An 18,595-nucleotide genomic window follows, 5' to 3' on the forward strand; every position below is an offset into this window, starting at 1 on the left:
GCCAGAAACATAAAAAATAAATTGTGAGGAGAATAATAGTGCAAATTTAATGTTTTTTATTTGTACAATAAAATAAAAGAAATTTATTTTTTTTATATAAAAAATTAAAAAGTATTTCATTTTCGAAGAACTATTTTAATTAAAGTTTTGAAAAAAAATTTAACTTATTTTTTTTTTTTTTAAGTCAATGCCATATGTGCATACAAAATAGTAAATACTAGCAATAGGAAATTAATACGTATAAACAAGGTTTGATATGCATACAATGTGGATAAAAAAGTTCATACTTTACAATTTTTCAAGTAAAAGCATTTAATATTTTTTATGAATATCGCCCAATATCTAAACATAAAATTATTTTTTATTTATTTAATAACACTTACTGTTAAAGGTTAAATAACAAAAATATAAGTTCTTATTTAGCAAAGTCTTTGAGAAAATTAATTATTTTAATGCAAAAATACAGTTTTTATCAAAAAAAAAAAACCATTGAAATAGAAGTAATTTTTAATTTTTTTTTTTTTCAAAAGTGTGATATATATTACCTTTTCTCCTTTGGAATTCAACTGATGACATTTATGGCCAAAATTTTTTTTAAAAATTTTAAAATTTTTTTAATAACATTTTTTTTTTTAATTCTTCTTGGTTTGAGGACCATTTTTTCAAAAACTCTTAGTTTAATTAAGTGGATTTAAATTTTAGAGATAAGAATCAGCTTCTGGCTTTTTAAAAATGTATTTTAAAATACTGTATGTGTTGCCGTTGTTTTCAAAATATTTTTTTTGTGTTTGAGGTCAGAATGTTAGAAAATTGCATTTATCGCTTAAACGATGGAAGATTGTCCCTTACTCTCTTATATTTTTTCCTTAAATTACCTAGAGAATCTTTTGCTATCATTTGTTTTATGAAATTTAAGCAAAAAAAATGGTTTTATTAAAAAAAAATTTAATTTTAATCTTAAAAAACAATACGGCAACATCGGCAATTTTTAATCTATAGACTTTAAAGTATTTTGAATTACCTACGTTTGAAAAAAAATCGTCAAAATCAGAGCTGTTCGACCGGGTTCCCTAATAATTTCCTTGGGAAACCGAAGAAGTAATGAACACCAGAGTTATGCGCGACAGAGTTACGAGCGTCAAAGTTACGCAAAACCGAAGTAACGAAAAACCGAAGTTATGAAAGACCGAAGTTGCGAAAAACCGAAGCTATAAAAAACCCGAGTTATGAACACCAAAGCTATGAAACGATGTTTTTGAGTTGGCAACCATTGAGATGAACTATATACGGGATTAACGTACCAAAAAGCTAGAGCGTATAGGTTGAGTCAAGACAAGAAAAAAATTGTAGGTATGGGACGGGGATGATTTTCTAATAAAATTACTTAATTTGAAAAAAAATTATTTAAAATCAACGGTTACACCAAAAGTAACATTCTGTAAGTTTTTGTAAAGCCAACAACTATGTACATATATTGACGAGTTTTGAAAAAATTACTTTTCAAAATCAAAATTTGGAAAAAAAAAGTAAAAAAAATAAATTTCGAACTTATTTCTTTAAAAATTTTATGTAATTAAGTGCTAATTTAAATTACATAATTTAATGTTCTTATTTGTTTTTAAACGAAAACTTGTCGTTTTCGATAAATTAAAAAAAAAACCAAAACTAATTTTTTTTAAAAAATCCATATATCTATTTTTTTGAAAATTAATTTTTCAAAAACTGTTTCATTAAACAGATTTATTTAAAAACAATATACAAGAACAAGTCTTTGGCCGTACAAAAAAGTGCAGTACGATATTAATGGTGTAACCGTTGATTTTTAATAAATGTTTTCCCAAATTAAGTCATTTTTTTTTTTAAATCTCCCCTCCCGGCTAAACGGAGGGGATTAGACACCCCCGTCATTTATAATTTTTTTCTTGCCTTGACTCAACCTATACGCTCTAGCTTTTTGGTACCTTCCTTCCGTATATCCTTCATCTCAATGGTTGCCAACCGTTAAACCACGTTTCATAGCTTTGGTGTTCATAACTCTGGTTTTTCCTTTTTCATAACTTCGGTTTTTCGTAACTTCGGTTTTTCGTAACTTCGGTTTTGCGTAACTTTGACGCGCGTAACTTTTTCGGGCATAACTCTGGTATTCATAACTCCGTTACCATTTCAATTTCCTTTAGTTACTCCACTAAAGGACATTAAACTGACTTATGATTAGTTTCATTAGACTTGTTTTCGTTATATTTTTCAAGTGATTTTTATTATTAGTTATTCGATGGCGTTATACTAATAAAAAATTAACATTGCCACATAAAAATTATAATTTGTTTTATTTTTCTACAAAACTTTTTTTGAAAATTTTCATACATTTTGTTGTTAAAATTAACAAGGAACATGTAGAAAAAAATGATAAAATGGTATGGTTATGGTTATTCAAAAAAAAAATATTTTTTTTTGTTCATAGTTACCTATATATCGAAAATATTATTGGAAATGACGAAAAAGAAAATACTGTAAAAGTTACAGCCCTTAATTAAGAAATAAAATGCACGACTGGGTCGCACGAACCTGCTCTTAGAGTTAAAGTTTCTTAAATTTTTAAAACTTTTTATATATGTACCTAGAAATTTGAAAAAAATAATATTCGTTTAAAAAAAAAAAAATAAAATAAAATCTGATATCAAATTGCCCTCCAAAACAAGTATGCGGTTTTGATTGATATTTGGGGAAAAAAGTATTAAAATAAAATTGGAAAGCCATTTTGTAGAAATCACTAATCAACATATAAAAACAAAATTTCAAAAAAATTCAATGTCCCGTTTTTCGAAAATTTGATTTTTCAAAAAAAAAAAAATTCAAAATTGTTTTAAAAATCCAAGTACATCAAAGCTTTAAATATTTATACCTACTCCAACATTAAAGAATGTGGTGTAGGTACACACCTGTGACATAGATGACCCATTTTTGACAACTATGTTAGGTGTTAAAAATAAGAATTTAGTTTTTCTTCATGAATTCAATACTATTCAGTTTTAAATCCTTAATATGGAAAAAAAATGAATGAAATATGTTTACAGACAGAAAAGCCCACACGTTTGTCTCGTATGTCTAAATTAGATCTAGATAGATAGATATCTATAATTTCATTAAAATCGAATAAATCCGACAGATGGTCTGGTAGGCATGGCAATACCAACCAATCGGAAGAATACTGTCAGAGGAAATAATGGACAACGAGTGGGTTTAATTCTTTTGTATGCATGAATGTGATGCCTGAACAAAAGTACGTATCGATTCCTCGAATTTATGATTTTATTTTTCATTTTTTGCATCCTTTGCCATATAAGATGAAATCATTCTAAATTATGGAATTAAATTTAGAAAAAATATTTTACATTTCTTTAGAAATTTGTATATCGCCAATAAAATGTTTCTGAAAAAAAAAGTTATTAATAAAAAATAATCCAATAGAAAAATAAATTGAAAAAAATTCTTCTTTTTTTTAAACCATTAAGGAAGGTAAATGAACCCTGAACACAAACACAAACAGTTGCAAATTCCAGAGAAGCTTCTTCAAGGAAATATCATGTTTTTACCTCGAAACAGGTAAAAAAACAATTTGTTTTTCTCAGTATTGTCAAAATTATTTAATATTATTAACTTTTATACATCAATCACTATTGACAGCAAGGCAAAATTCCGTTTAGTGACGAAAATTCTTCTTAAGGTTATACATACATCCTACACACAAGCTAGACTAAATATCCTGTTGGAAAGAATAAACAATACAGAAATACAAAATCTGGTGGCATCTATTGATACAACGATATGGAGTTGGCAGAGAAAAATAAATAGAAAAAGGTATAACATCTTTCAAAAAAAACGCAATCAATTATTATTTTCAGAAGAATGAAATTTGATATTTCTTACTTAGCATTTTTAATCAAAATGAAATTCATGTTAGATAGTGTCAAATGCACATAATTTCGAATTCAACTGAGTCATAACTTTCATGTTCATCTTCATTGTAATTTCTTAAGGAATAAACATAATTATTTGTGTGTTCAAAGAAACTCATTTTTTTGTAAGCTTATATTCTGACATATGTATAAAAGCATCATTATTTTGTATGTAAATTGACATGAGTACGTCTATTATAAGCATTATATAGGAAGGTAACTCATGCATTTCAAATCAAATTATTTCTAATGTTATACTCTTTTCAAACACACAAACACAAACAAAATAAACTTATTCAAAAAGTCCTTTGAACAGTGTTGAGAACAACTACATAATTCCACTTTATTTAAGCTCCACAATCTTTCTTATTTTTTTCTCTTATCCAAACAAGGAATCTTCAGACAAAGACGACCTCTCAACCAAAAAACCACTCACAGACAATTCGTGTTCATACTCTATACGCAGATCCACACAGATTATACCACAATATAATGTCTCTTTAAGGTAAATTTTGAATAATCCTATTTTAGAACTGCCACTCTAGTCTTCAATTACTATTAGTTGTTAATCTTAAATGCTCAAAATGTAGATTGGTCTTCTGTTTTTCATCATTTTGTGATGCGGGTTGGAGAGAAAAAAAAGTCAGTTAAAATTAAATTAAAAATGTCCTGAATCTCTACCTATAGAATTTTAAATTTTTCGTTTTTATAATCAAAACAAAAAATAAGAAATCTCAAGGAGAAAATTGAAAAATAGGATGCAATGATAGAAGAGCACTTTCACATTTTCGTCTGGACATGATAACAATTTTGTCAAATTCTCACCATTCTGCTAAGGTTGGCGTTTGTTGACAACACCATTACAAAAGGTTATCACGTTTTAGCCAACTCCTTTTGATAAATGAAAACAATTAACTATGCAAATTGCAAAATGAAGAGGCAGTTATCTTAAGAACCCTCACGGCAATATACTGCGTCATCGAATGGCAAAAAATAAATTTGTTTGGCTTCTGTGGCTAACAAAGGTGATAAAAAGTTTTTTTTTGCAAATGTGCGACATTTTTATTAAATTAAACCGAAAAACGCAATCTCAAAATTATTCAATATGACAATAGAAAATAAATAAAAGAAAGCAAAAAATTAAAACATAATTTTTTGGATCTCTACAGGACACAATGAAAAACCAAGGTATAGTATTTTTCATATAATTTTGCCTGGTTTTGCTTGCGATATAAATTGTAGCTTTTCACAATAAAAAAAAAATATGCAACAAATAGTAAAATGATTAAAATTAAATTTTTCCAATTTTAAAAAAAGTTAAAAAAATAATTAAAATATTTTTTTATTTATATGGAAAATGAAGATGAAACATTGAAACCAATTTAAAATAATTTTTATTGTCCTTTTTTCCAACAAGACCAAATTGAAATCGATAACTTTTAAAGCATCAATTTTTCAATATTCTTTTTCAGTGTTTTTTTTTGTTTTTGAAAAATGAAAACTGAAACGGTCACAGTTTATATAAAATGCTAGGACTGGTTTCACTTCCTTTTTCAATAATAAAAAAAAAAAACAAATACAATATGAAACTATGAACAAACACAAAATCCAATATAAAAAATGAAAGAAGAGAGAAAAAAATTTAAAAAACTTACCCAACTGTGATAACAAAGTTGTGTGAAACGTGCAAATAATGCTGATAGTTCATATTGTTGTCGTTTTGTTTTTTTTTCTGTTTTATTTATTTTATTTTTTCTTTGATCAAAAGTTTATATGCTTATTTATTTTATTGTTAGGTAGAAATGTTAAATTTTTAATGAAAAAAGTTTCTTCTTAATTAAATTATAAATATACCAAAGAATTCAAATATTTTATTTTTAATTAAATAGTATTTGTTTATACATAATAAGAAGTAATATTTGCATTTACATATTTATGTTATATGCATGTTTTTATTTTTAACCATATTACCACATTGATAAGGAAAGTAGACAGATAATCTACTTATTCCATCAGAACGCAATTTAATCTTCAATTCATAATTAGTCATAACAAAGTGAAAAGAAAATCATTTGAAATTTGTCTCGGTGATATTTGCTGCCCATTTGTAAGTTTTATGTTAAAAATATAAAAGTTAGTACAATATCAATTAGTATAGTAACATCAATTAAACATTGACTGATGTTATTTTTAAACAGAAATAAATGTTACGCATACACCACAGTGACCTGATGAGATAGTGACTGTTTTTTTTTTTGTCAAATCTTTTTCAGTCGATTCTTATATACACTTAAACTAAAAATTAACACACACCTCTTTTGTATTTTAGTTAGACCCCTGTATCTTGTTGAATGGCTTTAATATTCTAGTTCGTATTTTTGTGTGTTTGCTTATTTTATAGCAAAAAAAAGTGCAGATAGAATAGGCACTTGAAAAAAAAAATGTTACCCTCATGAAATTCATTAAAGGGTCAAAAGAGTCTATTTGATAATTTTGGGTGGATAGCTGTTTTCTAACGTAGAAGAGTTAGGGGTGAATTTTTTCGGCTAAAATATGTAAAATATATCTGATACCTATGTAAATACATTATGAAGTGATGAAATTCAGAATGAGTCCTGAAAAATCATGTAGTAGAGTAACTAAAGCAAATTATTAGGGAACCCGGCCGAACAGCTCTGATTTTGACGATTTTTTTTTTTCAAACGTAGGTAATTAAAAATACTTTAAAGTCTATAGATTAAAAATTGCCGGTGTTGCCGTATTGTTTTTTTAAAATTAAAATTAATTTTTTTTTTACAAAACCATTTTCTTTTTGCTTAAATTTCATAAAACAATGATAGCAAAAGATTCTCTAGGTAATTTAAGGAAAATAAATAAAAGGCAGTAAGGGACAATCTTCCATCGTTTAAGTGATAAATGCAATTTTCTAACATTCTGACCTCAAACACAAAAAAAATATTTTGAAAACAACGGCAACACCTACAATATTTTAAAATACATTTTTAAAAAGCCAGACGCTCATTCTTATCTCTTAAATTTAAATCCACTAAATTTAATCAAGACTTTTTGAAAAAATGTTCCTCAAACTCAGAATTAAAAAAAAATAATGTTATCAGAAAAATTTAAAATGACTTTTTTCCAAACTTTTTCTAATAAAATATGAATTTATTTGAAAAAAATGTTTGGCCATAAATATTATCAGTTGAATTTCGAAGCCAAAGAGGTAAAATATATCACACTTTTGAAAAAAAAAAAATGAAAAATTACTTCAATTTCAATGGTTTTTTTTATTAAAACTGAATGTTTGCATTGAAATAATTAATTTTCTCAAAGACTGTGGTAAATAGGAACTTTAAATTTTTGCTATTTAACTTTCAACAGTAAGGGTTATTAAATAAATAAAAAATAATTTTATGTTTAGATGTTGAACTTAAAAAAAAAAAATAAGTTACATTTTTTTTTCAAAACTTTTATTAAAAAAAGTTCTTCGAAAATGAAATACTTTTTAATTTTTTTCATAAACCGTAATACATATTGACATTTCCTTTTATAATTTGAAATCATAATAAATGCGGCCAAAAAAATTTGAAAATAAATGCATTTTATATTACGACCAAGTTTAAAAAACGACATGTTAAAATTTTTTCAATCATTTTTTTTTTTTCAAAATCTGAGTTCAATTACCATTCTTTCAAAAGCCGTTCATTCAATTAACTTAATTTTAATTTTACATATATGACTAAGCTTCTAGCTTTTAAAAAATGTATATTTGAATATTGTAGGTGTTGCCGTTGTGTTCAAATATTTTTTTTTGTGTTTGAAGTCAATTAATAAGAAAATTGCATCTATCGCTTGAACTATGGAAGATTATCCCTCACTCCCATATATTTTTTTTCCTTAAATTTCCTAGACAAAAAAGTTTCGTTTGTTATCAGAATTACGAGTATAAACAGTCTATTGAATTTTTTTTAAGTGAAAGGGTGTTTTTTATTAGAAAAGATGAAATTGAAATTTTACATTGGAGATTGACCTTCAAAAATATTTGCTCCATTATCAAATAATTTCACAAATAATAATACAATTCAATAATTGAGAATAACCATCGTTCATCCTGAAATATAAAACCTTAATTAACTCTCATGAAAAATAACCAAAATTTTTTTGACATTGTTTCTTCATTACCACTCAACGCAAAAACCAATAAAAATATTCCCAATCCCCAGAATAAAGGCAGGCAGAGTACATTCATAATTCATTCAAGAATATATTCAATTCAGAGAAATTTAATCCATAAGCTCTTAAATTCCCTTCATCATAAATTTCGCGAGTGAAAAATATCTACATTTAAATTTAATTTAACATTCAGACGCGCAGCAGCTAATACAACTTACATCCGCTTCCTTTATAGCTCCTACACAAATATCACGCAACACAAATAAATCCTCCGAGTGATTGAGCTGAACTTTTAAATCCTCGCGTACGTTGGACGAATGCCTTCCAATATTTTTTGTTTTTAATTCATAACTGTAAATTTTTTACTATACGATGCTTGAAAAGACAACCTAAATATTTGCGGACACGCATAAAAAATCACTTAAATGCACGACACTTGTGATGATTTTTTTTTAAGATAAGTTTTATTTATTTGTCTTATTTTTTTTAATATGGAAAGAGAAGGAAAACTCCGCATATTGAAATTGTGAACATTTTGTTCACATTTCAGAGAACTGAATAGCCCATTTTTCAGTCATCATTATTAGCATAACTTTTAATTTTTTTGTTAATTCATCCGATAACTCCCGGTTTCAAGCATCAACTAAGCGTTGGAAGAAAAATCTGAAATACAAATTTACGATACGAATCCGTCGGATTAAGTAAACTGCTTTTTTGTTTAACCAACCACTATCCACTGGAAAAACTGTTTGAAGTTAAATGGCATCTTTTCGTATTCCAATACCAAATTGGCAGCTCATTTCACCATACTTAATAAAACAAGACGGCGAATTTATCTTCTAGAGGCTATCAACAGCCTGATGGAATATTAAAGTGAACAATCAGACTAGATCCCCTTTTTTGGAAAACTGAATCAGATTCCAGTTTTAATACTAAGCTTTTGTTTGAATTCACCTTCTACGACTTGTGTGCACTTGACAATGGAAATATGTTTGTTTTCATTGAAAGTTTCACGTGCTCAGAGATAAATTCGCCGTCTAACACAAAAACAAGCTTTTTATTTGACTAATTGTATTCCAGTGAGCTTTTCATTCATAAATAAATATGTAAACAAAAAATTTGTAGTATTCTCAGATTTTTGCGGGAAGCAAACAAAAAAATGGAAGTTGAGAAAGAGGTGTTGAATGAGAAAAATGTAATGTTTTTTTCTGCAATAAATTTAAGGTAAGATGAACTGCTTGACACAATTGAAGGGATTGAGATCTTTGTATGAATTGTTGAACTGAAATTTAAACCAATAGCACCTAGTTTTTAAATTTCCACTCACAGTAAAATTTGGTTACGCTCAGAAGATATAATAGTCGTCTATTATTGCAATGAACAAATTCACCACCACAAAATATTAAAGGTTCGTTATGTTAAAAAATGATTGAGATATTTTAGACAACAATATTAAAGAAATAAATATACGTTTTTGAAAATAATTATAGAACCACGTCTGGTTTTAGATATTCTTTAATTGTAAATATTTTGCGTTTTATTTACAATGATTTTTGAGAAATCTAACTCTGCTTTTTTAGACCAGTGCCGATGCCTTCAAAAACATTAAAAAGTACAAAAAAAATCATAGTAGGATGAAACCCATTGGAAAAGGAGGTGAATATGATGAAAATTAAAGGAAAAATAAATTACGGGCCAGCCGAGTTCGGGAAGTGGGTGGGTTGAATTTTTAATGGTAAAAAATGGTAGGTATATGTCGATTTCCGTCAAAACTACAAGTCCTATAGAAAAGAGTTGTATGACAAAGTTGTAGGTAATAAAAAGATCTACAACTTTTGTATCAACAATTTTTTAACATAACTTCAAAATTTATGTGAAAAATTCAAAAAACCGAGTTTTTGGTTTTTTATTTTTATCTTTTTCAAAAACAAAAATTTTTCTACGAAATTTGGTGAAAACTTACCTTATTATGTCCCAAATACACTGTAATTTATTTGATTTAAAATATTAATTTGTTCACCTTATTTTGACTTAATACCAAAAAAACACAGTAATTTTCAATCGAAAATTCACGTGTCAAAATATCAGCTTTTTTCAAAAAGTCGGTGGGCATTTCGTTTGTTAAAATGTCTATTTTCTGATGGTGTAAAAAAAATTTACATTAGTATACCTACTATAGAACATGTTTTAGTAAAATGCAAAAAATGAAAAAAGCTGGAATTGGAAAAATTGTTTTTATCATTGTTTACAATTTTGGCCTATTTATTCAAATTTACACTTTAATTACTCAAAAAACGTAGGATTTCATGTAATATTGATTAATGTTACGGTTTTTGAGTAATTTAAGTGTAAATTTTAATAAATAGTCCATTATTAATGTAAATTTTTGTTTACACTATTGGAAAGTAGAGATTTTAACGAACAAAATACTAACCGATTTTTTTAAAAAGCTGATATTTTGACACGTGAATTTTCGATTGAAAATAAGAGTGTTTTTTTGGTATTAAGTCAAAAAAAAAAATTTAAAAATAAATATTTTAAATCAAGTAAATTAGAGTGTATTTAGGATATAATAAAATAAGTTTTCACCATATTTCGTAAAAAAAATGTTTGTTTTTGAAAAAGATAAAAATAAAAAACCAAAAACTCGGTTTTTTGAATTTTTCACATAAATTATCAGGTTATGTGAAAAAATTGTTGATGCAAAAGTTGTAGATCTTTTTATTACCTACAACTTTGTCATACAACTCTTTTCTATAGGACTTGTAGTTTTGCCGGAAATCGAGATATACCATTTTTTACCATTAAAAACTCAACCCACCCACTTCCCGAACTCGGCTCGCCCGTAATTTATTTTTCCTTTAATTTTCATCATATTCACCTAATTTTCCAATGGGTTTCATTCTACTATGATTTTTTTTGGTTTCAAAAATTTTATCGACCCTGGTCTATTCACCTTATCCATACGTTGAAATAAAGAGAATGTAAACAAATTAGTCCCTATTTGTGTAACTAAAACAATATATACATTTGGGTGGACCAACAAAATTATTTTTCATTATTTTAATTTGCTCTACCGATAACTTGTTTTCTCGACACAAAATAATGCTACCCTAATTTTTTCAGAATTTTTCGATAATGTTTAGGGGTTGCGCTCACCCCTTTATTAAAAAAATAAGCTCTTTTAGTTTTTAATTTTTTTTAAGCTTAAATAATTTTTTAATCGAAAAGCTGTTTGAGTAAAAAGTATTGAGTAACAATAGATCTACTTATACATCAATTTTTCTTTTTTTTTTTAAATATTTTTGACTGATTCCCAGGCGTTAGAAGTCGAAATTACTGGTAAATGCTGGGAAAAAAGCATAAAAACTATGTTTTACTGTTTTTTATAACTGTTAAAATTATTTTTATCGTATTCCTCATCAAATTTACTAAAAAAAAACCGTGCTTTTATATTGCTCAATTCTTCTTAAATTGATAAAAGAAAAATAATTTTTAAAAAAGATCGTACCAAAACAAGTGAAGGAAAAATGGGGGAGGGTACTATATCTTGGGTGCTGAGATTTGATAACGATATTTTGTAGAGGAGTTAAATACGATCATTTTTTACTGAGGGAGGGGTGGTCTATCTGGCTCCGTTTAGGCGGGAATGGCAATTTTCTAAAAAATGACTTTAAATAATAAAAAATATATTAAAAAACAATGGCAACACCTACAGTTATGAATGATACCTTTTTCAAAAGCTAGAACTGTACACTTTATTCTAATTTTAAAGCAAAGTTATTTCTATCAATTGTTTTTGAAAAAATCGATTTAAAAGTAAAAAATTGGGAAACAAAGTTTAAAAAACACATTAAATACTATTTTTGTCAAGATTGTGTATTACAATACAAAAAATGGCTGATAAAATAAAGTGTCACAATTGATTCCTTAGCAAATACTGAAGTCCATGCGCTTTAATGCCTAGAAAAATTCTGAAAAAATTAGGGGAGAGCAAATTAAAATAATGAAAAAATGATTTTTTAGTCCACTCTAATATTCATACATCTTAAAGAAAACAAGTTTCATTTTTTATTTCTTCACTTTTATACCTGCATAATTATTTAATTTTAATTTTCTGCTAAAAAATTAAGTTAAGGAATAGTTTTTGAAAAAAATTCGAACATAGAGTGGCTTTTCGCATTGTATATTTTTTATCTTGCTCAACTTTTGCATTAAAAAAAATAATTACGTACCACTTAAATGGTATTTCACTGCACGAACGCACATATTCTTTTGAGCAGTTATTTAATTGCTAGCTAGATCGAAATTAACATCCATGTATTTTTAGCTTAAAATCCATAACAAGAATATTTTGTTACTTTTCGAAATAACCCGTAGTGGAGTAACTAAAGATCAAAAATTGGCAATATTAGAGAACCCGGCCGAACAGCTTAGATTTTGATGATCTTTTTTTTCAAACGGCGGTAACTAAAAATACTTTAAAGTCTACAGATTAAAAATTGCCGGTGTTGCCGTTTTGATTTTTTAAATTTAATTGAAGATTTTTGTGAACAAAAACAAATTTTTTTCAAAAATTTTTCTTAAATTTCATAAATTAATTGATGCCAAAAGATTGTCTAGGAAATTCAAGGAAAAAAAATATATGGGAGTGAGGGACAATCTTCCATAGTTCAAGCGATAGATGCAATTTTCTTATTAATTGACTTCAAACACAAAAAAAAAAATATTTGAACACAACGGCAACACCTTCAATATTCAAATATACATTTTTTAAAAGCTAGAAGCTTAGTCATATATGTAAAATTAAAATTAAGTTAATTAAATGAACGGCTTTTGAAAGAATGGTAATTGAACTCAGATTTTTGAAAAAAAAAAAATTATTGAAAAAATTTTAACATGTCGTTTTTTAAACTTTTTCGTAATATAAAATACATTTATTTTCAAATTTTTTTGGCCGCATTTATTATGATTTCAAATTATAAAAGGAAATGTCAATATGTATTACGGTTTATGAAAAAAATTAAAAAGTATTTCATTTTCGAAGAACTTTTTTTAATAAAAGTTTTGAAAAAAAATGTAACTTATTTTTTTTTTAAAGTTCAACATCTAAACATAAAATTATTTTTTATTCATTTAATAACCCTTACTGTTGAAAGTTGAATAGCAAAAATTTAAAGTTCCTATTTACCACAGTCTTTGAGAAAATTAATTATTTCAATGCAAAAATTCTGTTTTAATAAAAAAAAAAACCATTGAAATTTAAGTAATTTTTCATTTTTTTTTTTTTCAAAAGTGTGATATATTTTACCTTTTTTGCTTCGAAATTCAACTGATAATATTTATGGCCAAAAATTTTTTTAAAATAAATTCATATTTTATTATAAAAAGTTTGGAAAAAAGTCATTTTAAATTTTTCTAATAACATTTTTTTTTTAAATTCTGGGTTTGAGGACCATTTTTTCAAAAAGTCTTGATTAAATTTAGTGGATTTAAATTTAAGAGATAAGAATGAGCTTTTGGCTTTTTAAAAATGTATTTTAAAATATTGTAGGTGTTGCCGTTGTTTTCAAAATATTTTTTTTGTGATTGAGGTCAGAATGTTAGAAAATTGCATTTATCGCTTAAACGATGGAAGATTGTCCCTTACTCTCTTATATTTTTTCCTTAAATTACCTAGAGAATCTTTTGCTATCATTTGTTTTATGAAATTTAAGCAAAAAAAATGGTTTAGTTAAAAAAAAATTAATTTTTATTTTAAAAAACAATACGGCAACACCGGCAATTTTTAATCTATAGACTTTAAAGTATTTTTAATTACCTACGTTTGAAAAAAAAATCGTCGAAATCAGAGCTGTTCGGCCGGGTTCCCTAATAATTTGCTTTAGTTACTCTACTACCATTGATATATTTAATTATCACCCCACTTTTTGCTTACAGTTTACGTGAATAAAAAAGTTACGTATACACCACAGTGACCCTAGTTTAACCTATTATTTTTAAATGCTTATATTTCCTTATAAGGATTCTTACCTGGAACATCAAATCATTCTTTTTATTAATAATGAAACAATGATATGAAACAAACAATCACTATAAATCATAACTAAACAATTATCATAACTAAACAATTTATCTGCCAGATTGAAAAAAAAAAACTTAAAACAGGAATAACTCAAATTTGTTTAAAAATGAAGCACAAGCACTTAAATATTATTTTCTATTATATTCGCGGCTTAATCCAAAATAACTTGAAAACTATCCCACTTCTGAAAAACAAGTCATACCATTATAGTATTTGTGTTCTAACCTTAGAATGTAAATAATTCTTTTGTTATTTGAATGAATTTAAACAAAAAAAAAAATACCAAGAATGTAAATACATTTTCTAGAGAAAAATCATCTTATCTCCTCAGAACACCCAAGACAAAAAATACCGAAAGAATTTTTTTCTGAAATATTTGATAAAAAAGAAAAAAAAACATCATGAAAACAAGTGCGTTCAACTAAACTGCTACTTGACATTTTTCGAAGACCATAAAGACGAAGTTGATTTTCCTCGAGCATTCATTGCCAGTAATCTAATTTGTTTACCTACTTTATTGGTGCTGAAAAAAAAAATAGATTTCTAGAAAGAATAAAAGAGAAAAAAGAAATCTGTCCAGGACGGGATACTGATGATGGCAATGATGACAGCCTCACTCGACCTCGGTAGAGAGTATGATCCGATGGTGGTAAAATGGTCGTCCTTGCCACTAGTAATGGGATAACTTTTCATTTTGTTTTTTTTTTTCTTTAATTTATTCTTTGGGTTTGAGAACCTAATCATTGATTTATCGAATAAACTAGAATTTGCTGCTTCAGAAGCTCAGTATCTGTTTGTATCATGTTTCTATTGTCTTTTAGTTAAAATTTATTTATGTCCTCTTCTATTTATAAATTTTCTTTGTTCTCAGTTCAAACAAGTTAAGATTTATTTGAATTGATTGTGAATGTGAATTTTTGTAAATAGATTTTGAGAGATAACTGTTGTGAGGTATTTCTTTATATTTGTAGTATTTTAGTGCTCCTTTTCCAGGCCAGGAAAATTTTATATTACAACTATCAATTAGTTTTGGGTTGAAATCCAGAATTTTACATGAAACACGTGTCTTCTTTTCAATGTAATTGTAAAATTTATTGAAAACCTGTGAAAGTCTTAACATGTGTAAATTTGGTTAACCTTGATTCCTGATGTAAGGTTTTCCCTTTGAAAAATTGACTTTGAAACTTTCTTTCCTCATCATATAAAACTTTAGTCTAATCAAATATGAGTGGGAGGAATTCACTCCACAAGTTCTTCTTAAATCTGCTCGAAGTTAGTCTTTTTGATTTTCTTTTCCTTAATTTTATTTAGTATCTACATCATTTCATCTTCAAGCAAAGCAAATATTTGCTGTCATGACTCATGAAGTTATTTTAAAGTCAGCAAAACGCACAAAACAAACAAAAAAAAAAAAACATATTTTATATCAAACCAGAAAATCACCCATCAAAGGATTCTCCAAACGCAGAAGATGGCCATTGAATTTCAAAATATATGCAAGATTTTTGATTTTATCGTGATGGCCTTGGCCGAAGTAACTTTGGCTTTGACTTTGACATTTGATGTTTAACTAACTGTTTTTTTTTTCTACTCGTAATATTTTTTTAATCATGCACTTTAGTCTTGTTTCCCTCTTTTTTAAACTTTTCTGTTGTTAAATTATTTAATTAATATAAATAATTTAAAGAAAGGAACTTTAAACTGCCGGCACCTGTGCCCTACTTGGAAAAATTTAAAATGCACAAGGTCGCTTTTAGCACAAAACTGTCAAATGGAAAACTGAAGCTCTGTGTAGTTGCTTTAAAAAGCTGTGAACTAATAACCATTTATCGGTCTGATTGAAATCAATTTTCTGGTCAGACAATGCATTTAAAAGAAGAATATTATGCCTTGACTTGAATATAATAGTTACGGTGACCATCCGTCCCAGTTTACCCGGGATTGTCCCGTATTTCAACAGCTTGTCCCGAGTTTTTATTTAAGAAACCCGGGACATATAAGTGTCCCGTATTTTGGAATTTGTCCAGTGATTGTCCAGTATTTGTACATTTTCTGATTTTTTTTACCGACTTCCAAAAAGGAGGAGGTATTCAATTCGTCTGTATTTTTTTTTTAATTTATTTTTTTATGTTTTTTAACTCATAACTTTGGACGGAGTGAACCAATTTTGATAATTCTTTTTGTATTGGAAAGCTGGTGCTTGCAGTGTGGTCCAGTTCTGGCATAGATTCTACTATGAGAAAATCATAAAACCAGTGGCGTAGCTAGCCCTTTGGGGGCCCTGTATCCAAATTTTTTTGGGGCCCTCTCCATCTCCTAGACTTGGACACAGCCTTAAGATTTAACAACATTGGCTCAAAAAGGGAAAATTTTCAAACGCATTTTTGTATAGTTTTCCGGGCTGTTTTGCAGAAATTTTTACCCAGACCCAAATGGTTTAAGAATCCATGTGGGTCTCGATTTTTAAGCATGATTATTTTTCTACAAAATCGGGAATGTAAGCGATTCATCTCTCTCTAAGTTACTTCAAAATCAGCAAATAGAATTTTAGAATTTTGCGGTTTTTCGTATTTTGAAAGCTTACTTTTATTTATAAAACCTTTCATATTTCAAAAAGAGTTGAGCTACCTACAAAATGTGGATTTGCACTGTGAAAGCTATAATTAACAACAAAAAATTAAAAAAAATTTTTTTTTAATTTTCCACTGGCCGAGCAAACTGGAAGTGCATTTTTTAAACTTAAAATTGAAATATGAAAATCTACAAAATTGATTTTTGGACAAGAAATTAGGAATTAACTAGCTTCAATATCCGAGATTAGTTTTTCTTTGATCCACTCACAAAGGATCCACCAAATTAAGGGACGTAATAATTTAGCAAGTTCCTTTATGGAATAATTCTAAGCACATTTTTAAAGCAACTTGTTCCTCGTAGAAACAACTGGAGAGTATATTTATTCTACTTTTCTACCAGTTTTGTTGATCCTTGTTTTATTACATCATTTGAAAACGGAAACAGTTTAATTTAACTCATCGAAATATCCCAGGTGGCAATTGTAAACGTTGACTTCAAAGCACGATACCGGATTTGAAATTCTTACTTAATTACTTCTGCCAACTCATCAAAAAAGCGTTTCGTTATTTTCCTGCTTTTATTTTTGAAAACCTTGAAACAGTGCTAATGTTTCGGATTAGCACCACCGATTTCAGAAGATAAAAGTTGCTGAACCACGGATTAAATATTTGTACAACTGGCCCTAAGTGTCTAAGTCATTTTGTTGAAGGACTTTGGAAATAGGATCTATATTTTCAAACACAAAAATCGATACTAACATATTTACATTCGTTTCGTTGATCTAGATAAAAAGGAAAAAAAAAACTATCCCAAAAGCACATAGTTATCATTTTAAAAAAATGTTTAATACTCAATTTTTTGGGGGCCCCTATATTTCGGGGGCCCTGTTACATGGATACAGCTGATACAGCATAAAACCTAGTTTCGATCCATGGAAGTCGGTTTTGTTTTTTTTTTTTGACAAAAATGATTATTTATTCAAAATTTTAAAATCTTTGTATACGGAAAACAAGAAAAAACAGTCTTTGGTTGATTTAAATTAAAAGTTTTTCTAATAAGTCTCCAAAGTCAAAAAACTCTTTTAGAGTAAGAAAAATTACTTGGACAGTTAAATGTCAGTGAAAAACGATTGAAAACTCTCCAAATATATCGAAAAACTGAATTTTCGTATTTCGTCGTGCTGGTTTTATATGAAAATTTTGGATTCACTTCAAGACTAGGCTTTAGTTTTAAAAATTTTTTGTCATTTTTTTAGTTCCAGCTTGTATTTGTCGAGTTGAAAAGCTATATCAGGAAAAGCTTTTTTTATTGAAAAAATATTCTTTTAGAAGTTATTAACAGTAGGTACATATTATAAATCCGCTTTCTTGATTTCGTAAACGGATTAAATGATTTCAATGAAAATGCTCCCATCAAATCGTTTAACAAATCATCATATCAAAATAAGGAAATTATGAAAACTCATTTTAAAAAAATAAAATTTTTATTTTTTTTTTTTGTGAAAAATCAATATTTTCAAAACGATCCAACGAATTTTTTTATCTGTCCCGGGTTTCGCTTCTAGAAATATGGTCACTGTTATAATAGTACATTCAATAAAATTGGTTTTCTTTCATGCCTCTGATAAATAAACTCCATTCCAATTTTGAACCATATAAAAAAGAAACGATTACATTTCTTGAGAATAATAATAATCTGAATTACAATGATAATGATTTAGAATAAATTTTTCATGTAAGTTAGAAATAGAATTGAAAGCGAACGCAGTTAGTGAGAAAACGGATGACTAAAATAAAATAACCTTTAA

Source organism: Episyrphus balteatus, chromosome 3 (genome assembly GCF_945859705.1).
Source record: "Episyrphus balteatus chromosome 3, idEpiBalt1.1, whole genome shotgun sequence".
NCBI lineage: Eukaryota > Metazoa > Arthropoda > Insecta > Diptera > Syrphidae > Episyrphus > Episyrphus balteatus.